This window comes from Drosophila willistoni, unplaced genomic scaffold, assembly GCF_018902025.1.
Source record: "Drosophila willistoni isolate 14030-0811.24 unplaced genomic scaffold, UCI_dwil_1.1 Seg151, whole genome shotgun sequence".
In the NCBI taxonomy this organism is placed as follows: Eukaryota; Metazoa; Arthropoda; class Insecta; order Diptera; family Drosophilidae; genus Drosophila; species Drosophila willistoni.
In genome coordinates this window covers 1-14,049 of record NW_025814112.1, presented here as the reverse complement: position 1 = coordinate 14,049, position 14,049 = coordinate 1, and positions in this window count along the sequence as shown.

Sequence of the window (14,049 nt, the reverse complement as noted above, 5' to 3'; positions counted from 1 at the left end):
TGAGCGCTTTGGTGCTCTCTTGACTCATGCGACATTACTATCATCAGAAAATATTCTTTCGCGGACTCTTGCATATTCTTTTAAACGTATGTGGTATGGTTTAATTGGATGTAACTTAATATTCTTTCTATTTGTTTGTAAATCTGAAATGTTTCTTGCTTTTCTTGTTCAGTGTAATTACGATTTAATCTTTTGTGAGCAACATTTTCTAAGGGTCCGTCCACTTGTTGCCATACGGTGGTCTCTTCCGATAGTTTTCCGTCCGATTTGAACATTTTATGCACTGCGGCTTGTATACTCCTTTTGTTCCGCAGCCGTAACAAAAGATAATCCGATCTTCTAGGCACATGTCCCAGCGATGTCCTTCTACGTCACAGTTCCAACAAACCAAAGAATTCGCCACTCGCTGAACTGCATCTACCTCTTTCACCGACAACTCGTCTTCTGACTGTTCTGTGGCGTCTAGTACTGCAGCTACGGATTTGTAAACGGGTTTAGAAAAATTTACACTCTTGATCGGACGCTTAATTAGTGTCTCTCCCAATAGATTTTCTCTTCTTTGTACTAGCTGTCGTAGATGTGACACCGAAACAACTGATATATATAACAATGCTTCACGCACTTCCGGTATCAGGTTACGCTGCAACTGCTGCACTAGTCTATCCTCTTCCAATGGAACCGAAAGCCTACTAACAATGGATATTACATCTTCATAAAAATTATCAAATGATTCTCCAATCTTTTGCTTCCTACTTCTTATTTCTTCAAAAATTAAATCATCATCCTTGTTATCACGATATTGTCTTTTGAGTTTGTCACAAAAATCTGTCCATTCTACTTGCGTGATCTCTTTACGGTATCTCCAATACCAATCTCGGGCTTTTCCAGTTAGGAGAATATGTAGGTTCTTACAGACTACTGAAAAGTCTCCATCTAAACTATCCATAGCTAATGCACGCACTCTGTACAAGAATTCTTGCACGGTACTGCCTTTTTGTGATCCCTCGAACTTTATACCCCAACTCTGGATAATCTGTGTAACCTTTTCGCTCCTAATACTTGATGTAGAAATCGTCGAATTTCTGGGTGAAGATTGTGCTCTAGCCTGCGTATTTAATTCTTGTATGCTGGCTGCTGCTTCATTCGTCTGCAAACTCTCAAACTTCTCATTTATAAGATTCTCTATTCTTTCAAACAATCTTTCGTAGTCGACCGCTGGTGCCGATGTACTAGCTGTGGCGTTGACTTTTGTCTGATGTCTCTCAAAATTTTCTGGTTGAGCGCGTTGTACTCTTCGCTTAGGAGGTCTTCCCTGTCTTTTCGCTGTTCGTAGTGGTTCTACCTCTTCTGATGAATTCATCACCGTATTTTGCGGACTATTGTCATCAGGTATGGCTGACTGTTCTGGACAAGATAAAAGGTGTGCTTGCCTCTGCTGTCGCGTATTATGGACTTTAGGAACTGCTCCTCCTGATAACTCAGTTCTAACTTGTACATCTCTAAGGTGGCATAAAGACTTGCATACCGGACACTCTTGATTTGTCGAAACATAAGTAATTATACAATTTCTATGAAATGAGTGCATACACTTTGTCGTTGCCCTTTCGTGTACGTCTGAAATAACTTGTGAACAAATGCTACACACTTGTGATGAGGAGGATCGTGGTGCCTCCTCGTAATCTCTATTACTGTGTGTTACTGACATTTTTAAATATTCGATAGCGTTATCATTTTAACCAAATGTTAATCAAATTCTTATTTTTTTTTTTTTTTCTTGAATAATAATTTTGAATAATTTTCTTTTCGGGTTACTCTAAGTGAATTCAGGTGTAATAATTTACTTTATCACTAGGGACTACTCTTGAAATCTGCGTTAGGGATGCTATTTTCTTAGCAACAGGAAATAGAAATTTACATAAGTACACTCATATTTTGGGTAGTGTCTTTCTTTTAAGCGGTTGGGTTAGGGTCACATCCCATAGTTCCATTCTCAAGAAAAAATCATTTTTCCTCTTTTATTTGAGTTGCACCTACATAAATGAATTTAAAAAGGGATTCGTTACCTGTCTTATTATAGTATCTTGCTATGGCAATTATGATCTGGGGTTGGCTGATTAAACCATTAATGTTCTCACCAATGTCCTGACCACTCACAATTAAGCTGCTACGGGCTATACTAAAAGGGATAACAAAACTAGACTGACTAGTCCATGTACTCTCTACAATAATACTAGCGGTTGCAATATCCTTGGATGATGTTTCAGCCATTGGTCACAATCATAATTCCAGGTAATACGTATTCTATTAAAGCAAGAGGTACAGAGTCTAGGCTACCATCATGCCTTCGTCTACTCAACACTTTTCAAACCAGAGTCTAGCTCTCGGTCACATGCCAAAAGTTAGTAGTTTCTGCTGTTTTGACAGTTATTGTTTGACTTGGGTTCATGTTGACAGTTAGCTTTAAAATATTCGGAACAATTAGTAACCTAGTTGAATATCCGGACCAGATCTCTGGGCATCGCCGCAGACGGTAATTCCAATAATAGTTAACTTTACGATTTTAATTGTTGATAGTATAGAATAAAAGATTAGAATGCACAAAGAAATTAAAAGAAGAAAAGGGGTCAATCTACCAAATGAATTATTTACCTGAGAAAACCTTAAGGAGATAATTATCAAATTAGAATCGGGCCCCTCAGTTGGGCGCCAAAAATTACTGTAACTTACAAAGCCTTAACGTAGCCGAAGGGCAGCAAAAATTATTGTATCTAATTAGAATGTGCCCCATGGTTGGGCGGCAAAAATTTCAAGTAGAATAGAGAGAAAAGAATAGAAGAAAATAGTCGTAGTGTTGGCTGTATAGGTGTATTTACAGCCGCGCTCTCTACCCACCCTACCATGATTTTCCTTTCAGAGCAAGGGGAAAATCCCAGAACAAACATCCCTATTCACATTAGATTGCCCAAAAAGAAAGTTCAGAAAATTACCTCATTATAAAAATCATTATTATTCACTTAAATTAATGTATTCTCACAATCATTCATTTCTTAGAATCAATGTTTCATTCTGTAGTATTCTGAGAAAAAAGTTAACTTACATTAAAAAAAACCAAACCCATTCCATAATATATATATAAGAAAATTACAATTTCATAAATGATCAACAAATTAATTTGTAATTACTAAAAAAAAATATATAGCTCGAAACTTTAATATATCGATTTATTTTCAAAGATAATTAAATCAATACCAAATAAAATATTCTAAATACTCGGCATAATTTCATGAACATTAACTTCTCTTTTTTTTTTTTAACGACCCACTGTGCAAAAGCAAAACGCAACGCTTACATATGCAGCGTATAAAAATTAACCGTTCAATTTTTTTGTGTTGAAATGTTTCAATAAAACAATTATGCATATTTATTCACACTTGCCTTTTTTTTTTTACGCATGATTTTATTTGAAACACATTAGAAGTATATAAAAATATATAGAGGGGCAAACGGAGTGGAGATAAGCAACGACAATTGTTTTCGCTTTTGTCTTTTCGTTGAATACTCTTGCTTAACGTCTCCGACTTCGCTTTATATTTATACAATTTGGTAACAAAAAAATGTAGTAGAAAAAACTCACCCTTGTAGCTTCCGACGAAGGCCTTCGAGGAATTGCTGTAGAGGCTATAGATTTAATTTATTTTTTTTATTAATTATGTTCACATTTTTTGTTTTGTTACCAAGTAAAGCAATTGCTCATGCTTGTTTTTTTTAAATTTTTTTTTCTTTTATATTTTCACTTTCTTCTTTCTCTGTTATAGATTTTTCTTCGACCTTTCAATTTTTCATTAGATTTAATTTTTCCATTTTTTTGGTTTTTGCTCATTTTTTTTTCATTTTTAGTGTATGTTACCTCGCTACTTGAAAAAAAAATTTGGTTTTGCACAATGTGGCTCGAAATGTTGCTTTGCGTTTTCCTTACTGTATACTTTTTTTTTCACTTGCTTCACTACTTTTGCTTTTTTTTTTTATTACCAATTATTACTTGTACACTAACTTATTCTAGCTTTCGATTATAGTATATTACCTAGATTAAAACAAAAAGAAGAAGTTAAAAATTTTCGTTTTCATTCGTTTTCACTTTGACTTTCTGGCTTAAACCCTTTTTACTTCATTTTCACTCTGGCTAGACTTTTTCCACCTGGGTTGTTTTTTTTTTTTTTTTCTTTGATTTCTTTTTTTTTCTTGCAACTTTTTCATTTTTTAACTCGGATACAATTTATTCTTTGGGCTGCGTGTTTTCGCTGTTTTTACTTCTCACCGCGTGCCCTAGCACTCGCCGTCGTATCGAAATTTGACTGGTCAGATGGTCGCCAATGTAATTGCTTCGTCCCCTTTGGTGAATAACTTCTTCGCTGCTTGCACTATCCAACATAAATGTCTTGGAATTCTGGCTTTGGAAATCATCGACACCAAAATTTGGGCTTTACGTTTGTCTAACAAAAAAAATTATATACATATACATGATAAAATATGAATGTCGTTAATGCGTTTTTTTTTTCTTTTCTTCAGAGCTGTATAATTACCTTCTGCTTAATCAAAGCAATACATTTTAATTTCCTTTTTTTTTCCATCATGAACGAACATACCGAGACTTTGAAAATCTGCGTGCAAAATTTTATTTGCAAAAATGACCAAATTTTATTGATTCAAAGAAAAATTAGCACTTTTTCAAAAAGTAGGTATATCTTGAAATAGAGAACACCGACATCAATGGTTTCTTTTTTATTTCCGATTCAAGCCCATGAAGGATGGCTTGTATTTATTCGGATTTAAAATTTACTTGGGTTATTTTAACCACAAAAAAAAATGAAATATTAATTTTTTTTCACTTCCTGCAAAGGACTGTTCCGCTCGGTTGCCAATTTGAAAAGAATTTATCAAGATAGTTCGCCTATGCTCTATGCCTAGCTTTGATCTTCGTTTAGACCCGAAGTCAATTGTCAAAGTGACATTATCCGCTATTGGCATAATGGGAAAAAGAAATGTACCACTATGGTGAACTTTCTTTCTGCAATCAAGCAGTGCATTCGCGGGTCTTTTAAATGCTGCCTTCCTTTCTTTTTTTACTTTTCTTTTTTTTCTTTTGAGCTGCAAGTTTTACTCAAGGCACCTCCACAAACTGTCCACACTTAAAACATTTTTTTTTTTCTTTGCATCATTCTTCACCTATGCCTTTTTCTGCTCTTTTCTATTCGTTTTCGACACATACACATGATTTGCACCGTTTTCTCTTTCATCGAAATTCATTCGCTGTCTCTCTCCTTCACCAAGAAGTTTGATTTTCAAATCAGAGAGAGATGGCAATACTTCTCGCGTTTCGATCGCGACGACGAAGTTTTCGTACGAACTGTTCAAGCCCGACAGCAACACAATTGTTAGTATATCTTCGGGAATGTGCATGTCTATTTCGTTTAACTTTTCCGTTAGGTCTGAGAATTCTTAGATGTAGTCTTGTATATCTACACATTCTGATGCCCGTAACTGAAGTAACTGTTTAAACAAGCTAATTTTTCTTGTCGGCCCACGTGGCTGATATATGTATACTAGCTAGCTTGTTCCAAGCTTCTTTACCAGAAACACAATTCTTGATAAAGCTAATTTGCGACGGTTTCACACCAAGCAAAATGCTCGCTAATGCTTTTTCATCTAGCCTATCAAAATTACTCTTTTGTTCTTGAGTGTCACTTTCTCTCTTTACGATTCTTCCACACACGATTGGCCACAATTCACTTTGCACCAATATGCTTTTCATTTGTACCGACCATATTGCATAGTTTTCACTGTCCAACTTTTCGATGGCAGAATATCCTTGAACACTCGTTGTCACTTTAATTTGTTGCCCGATCACACACAGTAATCGAAATTAAATCCAAATATCAATATTACTCTTTACAATGTTCTGGGCCCATAACCTATTAAAAATTATAAAGAAATGAGAAATGAACCACTCCAAATAATTCTAGAACAAAGTTTCGCAGTAGAGTATATATATAAATTAAACACTTCCTTCACTCACGGGTTAAAAAAATGAATTTTTATTTATAAAGTCACTTTTATTACAATACAGTATGTTTTAATTATAACTGAAAGATGCTGGCTTTGGTGAGCGAATTCGGCGGAGTTTAAGCGAAGTTACCGGTTGGTTTGTACTTAGGCTCAAGACTGATTTGCCATGGTTCGATTATGTTGGATAAAGGCTTGGGTAATCGACGTCGTCGCAGGCGGCGGCGTTGGCTGAGTCCAATAGTCCACTTTAAGTGCGTGGGACCATTCTTTGTTTACACAAGTGTTCAGGACCATTCTTTGTTTATTGCCGAAATTTGTGGCGTGATTCTGCGTATGCACCGAACCCGACACCATTCCTCTAGGGCCTGGGAAAATGGGGTGCAGGCTTATTGTTTATCCTAGCGATCGGACTGTTACTTGAGATTGGCGATCATGCGACAAATGGGCATGTGACGATTGAGTGGTGTTGACCAATGGGTATTGCATGTGATGATGAAATAGGTTTGGCCAATGGGCATGCGGTTAATGGGCATGTGTTGACGGACTTGGGTTTATGGCTTCTATGTTATGGTATGAGTTGTGATAGAAGTGCTTAACTCCTCCCCCTTTAAGTGCGGACGTCCTCGGTCGCAACAACATATTGGACAGGCCCGATTGAGACTTCCATTGGTGGACCATGGTTGCCTGTTTCGTGGCTGCAGTATTTTTTTATGATGCAATATGTTATCATCGCAGCTGCTAGAAGAGTTAGAATAATCCAGTTTGATGAAGACATAATCAAGTTGTTTCTTTGGATACGCTCCAGATTATTAGTATTATTGATGTGTAACTCCTTGATCATTTCCAGCGATAGCTTTTCACCTCTCTGCTGCTTATTTGATAGTAATTGTAACAGCGGTGGTTGAACCTCGGCCTCAAAGCGTGTCTTCACAATATACCAGGAGTCTTCTATAATGACTGTCGCGTTTTCCGCTTGGATTATGAAGGTGCCTTCTAGGGTGATGTTTTCTCCATTGATGCTGATGTCCCCTTGGAATTGGTTCAGCAGCAAGGTACCGGGCATTATTTCCTAATGGGATTTTACGTGCTGGTTGTTGATGACCTTACATTGGGGATTCCTTCTTTGCAAGTAGGCTCCTATACATTTACTGTTTTCTAAATTAGTCAGATCTTCCAGTTTACAAATTGTCTTACCATTATGAATTTTACAATTACTCTTATTGGTTAACCCGAAATATTTCTTGTTACATTTCATGATGTTTTCATAGTCTATTTCTTCTATAAATTTTTGATATTTAATCGGTATTGCTAGGATTTGTTTACAAATTTCATTAATTACTCTGGGAAGGCTAACAATATAAAGGAGTGATTTACCATCTGAGGCTACACTGACCTCAGCAAACTCTATTAATTCTTCAATGTTTATAAATGTTAAACTTTCTTCTTTAATTGTTTCGATGAAATCTATTTCGGTAGAGGATAATATTAGTTAATTTACTGTATTGGCCTTGGCCCAATCGATTGCATAGATAATATTTGTTATTTCTTCTCTTAGGAGACTCAATTTAAATTTGGTTATTTCAATTTCTTTTGACTTATTGTTAGATTCGGGTTTACCTCTAATTAATATGGTATTAGTTATTTTAATTAAATCGTTTATCTTATTCTCTATTAGATTATTAATTACGACCTGCCGATTATTGTTTACCAATTGTTCATTGATCTTATTTACCACAATCATATGATCTTCATGATCAGCTATGCCCGCTAACCATTTCCACGCCGTGCCAAGTATATCAAGCGATCTTTTGTTTCTAAACTGCATCGGCTGAAGCCTCCTCTGTTCATTCTGTATCCGCGTTATCTCATAGGCCAAAAAAGGCTGATACGGACTTAGGTTTGTCGAATTTTTGACGACTTCTTTTAAAACGGATATGGACATTTGATATTTTTCTAGTTCGATGACATGGACGATTTTAAAGGTTCCATTCTGGCGCGCGGCTAACCCGGTTTCCAACATGACCACTCTTGACTTAGTGTAGTCTAATATGGTTGTGTGACCCCAGCAAAGTGGTAACATAAGCAATCTGTCGGAAGAAGATGTTTATCAATATTTCAAGTGGTTTTTATGAACTATCCTGCCTGACCTGGTTTTAACTTTGGTATTAAGATCTTCGGTTTATCTAATCGTTTATTAATCCTAACGTAGATGATTTCACCTGGATCGTAAATTTTTATGGGTTTTTTGTTTTGTTATGGTACCCTAGGTCTTTGTTTTGTTTCTTTAAGATGTTTTCTGAAATCTTTTCCCTTTCGAGTGCTAATTTTTCTGGTGTATGGATTAAATTTGTTGCGAAAAATGCTTCTATTAGCTTTTTATTGGTTGTACTGTGGATTGTTTTATTGCATTCATCTACAGCCTCGAATATTAAATCCTCAAATTCCATTTCGGGGTGCTCTAACTTCAAGCATCTCATTATTTCCGTATATGTGGAATGAAATCTTTCTATTTGGCCGTTGCTGGATGAAGTATAAGGTGGGGTAGTGTGGACTTGTATCCCTAACTGATTATTTAAAAGAAATTTTATTGATGCAGAATTTAAAGCTTTTTCGTTATCCATTACCACGGTTTTCGTCATACCGAAGGCTATCAATAACTCACGTAAGGGCACTTTGAGATGTTCTGCTGCTTTTGAGTTTACGAGTTTAACTTGCGCATACTTAGAAAATTTGTCTATGGCTGTTAAAATTATCTTATTTTGGGTGGAATATAAATCTATATGGATTATTTCGCCTGGATATGTCGGAATAGGGGTTGGTTGTATTTCTTGATTCGGAGGGTGTCTTTGATACTTCGAGAGTTTGCATGTTTGGCAAGAGTTTAGTATTGCTTCTACTTTTTTCTTCATACCTGGGAAAAAATACTCAGATAAAATTTGCTTTTTATTTTCGATGGAATTTCTATGTGCTCTAAGGTGTTCTTTAATTATGATTTCTTGTTCTTGGGTCTGATCATGGACATCTACAGTTTGGATTTGGGTGAATCTTGCCTTGTAATTCCTAAAATGCTCCGGAAAAATTTGTTGAATTTTACCCATGATACTTTCGGAAGTGAAAATACCATTTACTATCCTCGGATCCATTTTTTCTTTTAAAATAGTTACAAGATCGTTTTCGGAATAATTACTTCTCACTATTGTGTGTCTGTGGTATGTGGGGAATGGTATTTGGAAGGTGGTGGATTCGTTATCACCGGTGAGGATAAACAACTGGTTTTTAAAGACATTGATGGGTACTTCCATTGCTGGAATGAGTTCATGCCCTGAGCTTTCATCACTGTAGCTGTAGCTGACGTACTACTAGCATTTATGTTAGTAGGGTTCCTAGAGAGTGCGTCTGCTACGACATTTGAGCTACCCGGTATATATTTCAACTCGTAGTTGTATTCCTCCAGGTAACTTTTCCATTTCTTCAGCTTTATGTTGTTATTTTTTGGGCTGAGAGCATAAGTGAGAGTCTGGTGGTCGGTGTAAATGATCACTTTGGATTTGCCGTATACATACATTCTTAGCTTATCCAATGCCCATACTATTGCTAGCATTTCTCTCTCATTTGTGGCATAGTTTTCTTCAGCTTTGGATAACGCACGGGAAAGAAATGTAATGGTCTCCCATTCTGTTCTAGAGAAGCTCCTAGTGCGATGTTTGAGGCATCGGTGGTTAGATGGAACTCTTGTTTAAAGTCAGGGTATGCTAGCATAACGACTTGTGACACTAATGCATTTTTCACTTTCTCAAAGGCATCGGTTTCGGCTTCACCGAATCGGATTTCGATCTTACTTGAGACATTTTTCTTGGCTCTGCCATGTTCTCCTCTCAATAAGGCAGTCAAGGGTCTAGCTAATTTAGCAAAATCCTTGAAAAATCTTCTGTAATAACTAGCTAGTCCCAGAAAGGACCTTAGTTGTTTTAGGTTTTTTGGTATGGGGAACTTTTTAATGGCTTGGATTTTCTCTGGATTGGTTTTAACTCCTTCCCTTGAAATTAGCCTAGGAAGTCAACGCTATGTCTTAGGAATTTGCATTTATCTACTTGGACCTTCATATTTGCCTTGGACAAGGTAGAAAATACCAAAGCTAGATGTCGGAAATGCTTTTCCTCCGATTTACTGAATATTATTATGTCGTCGATGTAGACATAACAGATTTTTCCAATGAGATCTCTCAAAATATCATCGAGAGCTCTTTGGAATATTGATGGGGAATTCTTTAGGCCGAAGAGGAGTCTCGTGAACTCGTATTTCCCTCCATTCACGGCGAATGCCGTTTTTTCAATATCAGATTCCTTAAGGGAAATCAAGAACAGAGAAATACTTATTGTTGCCCAACTGCGCAACCATTTCTCCGATTTCGGGGATAGGATACCTATCCGAAACTGTAACTGCATTGAGCTTTCTATAATCTATGACCATCCTATATTGCTTATTCCCAAGGCTGTCACTCTTTTTAGGGACTATCCACACAGGGGAATTATAGGGCGACCGTGAGGGTCGTATTATACCATCTCGTAATAATTCTTGTAGCTGGTCTTCTACTACTTCTCTTAGAGAGGCTGGATATGGGTAATGCTTGGTGTAGACTGGACTGTCTGTTGTCGTTCGGATTTCTCCTTGGACATTAGTGGCATAAGTCAATTTTTTATTTGGGTCCGCGAATAGCGATTTGTACTCCTCTTGGAGCGCCTTTAATCCTAATTTCTGCTGATTAGTGAGCTCATCTGATTTGAGGGTATGGACCTGATGGACTCGCATCTGCTTCACTTTAACAACATGAGAGTTGTTGACGTATAGTAGATCTTTCTCTACATCAATGATAGCGTTTAACTCTCTTAGTGAGTCATTACCTAGAATTCCGTGGAACGGATTCAGATTAGGTAATAGGAAGAATGTTATTGGTTTATTGGGTTCGTTAAATAAACCCAAGTATCTATTAAGAAGTTGTATGAGGTTCCGTCTTTGTCCCGGACAACAAAGTACGGCAAAAAGGAACACTTTAGCCTAAAAAATTAACGGTGTCCTCGATTTGTGGTTGTTGAGGCTCCTGTGATTGTGGTCTGGTTTCCTCTTTGTTCTGTGGGACTAACTCTGAGTTGTCCCCTTGTGAGGTAAAATATTGCTCCTGCTGTTGATATTGTTGAACCTCAGGATATGGGACTAATTCAAAAGGGTCTTCTTGGCCCTGATAAGCAGCCTGATAATCGGACATATCGGAGTAATGCTCCTCTTGAGGCGGTATGGTGATATATTGTTCACCTGACGGACCGGTTTCGATATGGAATTGCCTCTGCACTTTATTGGGAAAATTTGCGGTGGACTGGTTGACTCTCTTGAGAGCAAATTGTTGTGGTAAATTAATATTCGGTTTGTTCATGTAGTTAACTTTGTTGGCTAAAATAGAGCCGTCGACATCCATTGGGGTTGGTGCCGGCTGAGGTTTCGGGGCAAATGGTCTCGGTGGTGCGTTGAAAAATACGGGGTTATTAGATTGAGGGAATCTATTTTGGGGAATGAACACGTTTTGCATGGGTTTCTGATTATAATAGTTGTTATTGTTGTTGAAAGGTTTGTGTGGAATTGCTGGTATGAACGATCGTTGAGGTTGCACGTTAATTTTAGCATACTGCGGGGGTTTTGGTCCTACAGGTGGACGAGTGTCACGATGGCCGATAATGTTTCTAGCCCTCTTATTATCCAACATATCGCACAATTGCAATGCATGCCTCAGATCTTTGGGTTGAGCTAAGCTTATTCTGTCTGAGAGATCTCCGTTCAGACCTCTGATGAAGGTATCTAGAGCCCTATCTCTGACCTGTTTAGCCATGGCTTCCATAGTCTCGGGAGAATAACCCATCGTTTCGATTTGGTCTAGTATTAGCGACATCTGTTGGTGAACTGCGAAGTAGAAGTCATGAATGGAGGTGCCCTTCTGAGTCATGGTAAACAGCTGATATTCTAAAGTGCTTAAATCTCGTTTGTCCGTGTACTCAGATAACAAACACTGCGAGATTGCACCCCAATGTAATGCGGTGCGATAGACTTTCAACACTGTATTGGCATGGCCTGTAATTTTTCCTCGAATGGTCATAAGAATTGCATAGTATTTGGGTGTTCCCTGAATGGGGGCATACATTTCCATCAATTGTGTGGCGGTAGTAAACCATGTTGAGCTACCTGAGAATTTGTCAAGATTCTTTACTATGTCTGGCACTTTATCTAGTTCATGCCAATCATCCTGAACGCCAGCTGTCTGGTCCCTAAAGGGTATATGTCCTGGCTGAGAATGATTTAATTGTTTCACTATTTCCTGTAACTGAGACGACAAAATTGTCTGGATAGCTACATCTAGTCCCTGTATTGACAGTGCCTCGATTCTATTTGAGGTTGATGCACCTGAGGTGGATGCTGTCGGAGCAGAACCTGCTGCATGAATACCACCCTGCTGGAGGACTGCGGCTTTAACCCAGTTGTCTTTAGTCATTTTGGAAATGGATTTTTTTTAATTAGGATTAATTCAAGGTGTTACGGTATCGCGAATACGAAAAATATAATCCGCGAAAATTAAATTTTTTGCTTATATTGATAAAAATATAGCGGTATGTCCGCTAATCAGGTATTGATAAAAATATAGCGGTATGTCCGCTAATCTTGGATGGAAATGGCTTGTGGTATTATACAAAAATTGCAATATTATGTGGTTATTTTTATAAAAATATTTTTTTCAAAATTTCAAAATTTTCTTTTTTTCCAATATTACTTATTATTATTTTCTTTCTTATCTTTTCATTATTTTCTTTTCCTTTTTTGAATATTACTTATTATTATTTTCTTTCTTAATTTTCATTATTTTCTTTTTCTTTTCGAGTGGGGAAAAAATTTAATTAAGGATTCTATATAAAAAAAAATTTTAGCTTCTACTTTTCTTTGTTTCTTTTCTTTTTTAGCAAGAGTTGATTCTTGATCTTGATTCACAATTTTTTTCACCCACTGTGTTTTCACAATAAAAATTTTTATTTTAATTTACTTTTGCTTAAATTTATTTCACTTAACTTACGTTAAACGATCGGTTTGTAGGAGGTCTCGCTTTTCCAACGTTGAAGGTACTAACGCTCCTGGGCAAACACTTTTGGGTTTTCAGTTTTCCTCCGAACTGGTCTTAGAGGAATTCGCAGCGATTAAAATGACCCTGTCTGATTCGTGGTATAGTTCGATATAGTGTTTTTATTTCACTGACTCTAAAGGCCTTTAACGCGTTTTTTGGTCACGAATCACTGGTATCTTTCACTAACTCACGATCACGTTGTATTTAGCAGGGTGCCTGCTCGGGCGCCAATTAAACACTTCCTTCACTCACGGGTTAAAAAAATGAATTTTTATTTATAAAGTCACATTTATTACAATACAGTATGTTTTAATTATAACTGAAAGATGCTGACTTTGGTGAGCGAATTCGGCGGAGTTTAAGCGAAGTTACCGGTTGGTTTGTACTTAGGCTCAAGATTGATTTGCCATGGTTCGATTATGTTGGATGAAGGCTTGGGTAATCGACGTCGTCGCAGGCGGCGGCGTTGGCTGAGTCCAATAGTCCACTTTAAGTGCGTGGGACCATTCTTTGTTTACACAAGTGTTCAGGACCATTCTTTGTTTATTGCCGAAATTTGTGGCGTGATTCTGCGTATGCACCGAACCCGACACCATTCTTCTAGGGCCTGGGAAAATGGGGTGCAGGCTAATTGTTTATCCTAGCGATCGGACTGCTACTTGAGATTGGCGATCATGCGACAAATGGGCATGTGACGATTGAGTGGGGTTGACCAATGGGTATTGCATGTGATGATGAAATAGGGTTGGCCAATGGGCATGCGGTTAATGGGCATGTGTTGACGGACTTGGGTTTATGGCTTCTATGTTATGGTATGAGTTGTGATAGAA